The sequence below is a fragment of the Penaeus monodon genome, chromosome 21, assembly GCF_015228065.2.
Source record: "Penaeus monodon isolate SGIC_2016 chromosome 21, NSTDA_Pmon_1, whole genome shotgun sequence".
Classification (NCBI taxonomy): domain Eukaryota; kingdom Metazoa; phylum Arthropoda; class Malacostraca; order Decapoda; family Penaeidae; genus Penaeus; species Penaeus monodon.
Window position 1 is genome coordinate 1,410,589 of NC_051406.1, and position 552 is coordinate 1,411,140.

The following is a 552-nucleotide window of genomic DNA, read 5'->3' on the forward strand; positions in this document are numbered from 1 at the left end:
CAAAATAGTTCAATCTACTTATCAGTTATGCTTTCTATTGTACACCATAGTTATCACATAATCACAGCACAAGTCAAAAATAAGCCGATAACGGTAAAATCGACCAAAGGGGGCTTCTGTATAGACACTGTGGGAAGGAAATTTGAAATCATATTATTGATAGATTCCTGTTTCAGAATTGGTGTTTTTTTGACACAGTGAATGGCACTCCAAGTCTATATCATTTAGCTATATGATTTATAGGGTTGACATTCCCTTGTGTTAGATTTAGGGTCATGAGACTAGTGGTAGTGATAAGGATAGTACTTTTTCAGTGCGTTTCTGGGTACCCATTATATAGGATCTGTAAAACATAGCATTTGATTATATTGCTTTTAGTCTAAAATTTTTGATGTGTGTTTAGATTAGCTTGTTTCTTTATTCTTAATTTTTATCCGAATGTTGAAAAAAAACAATGTTGGCAATAAGCCAATGCACAGCTGATACATATTACAAAGTGTGTGGAGAGGTAATCATGTAGCTTTCATATTTTACAGCTAATGTGACTGCACC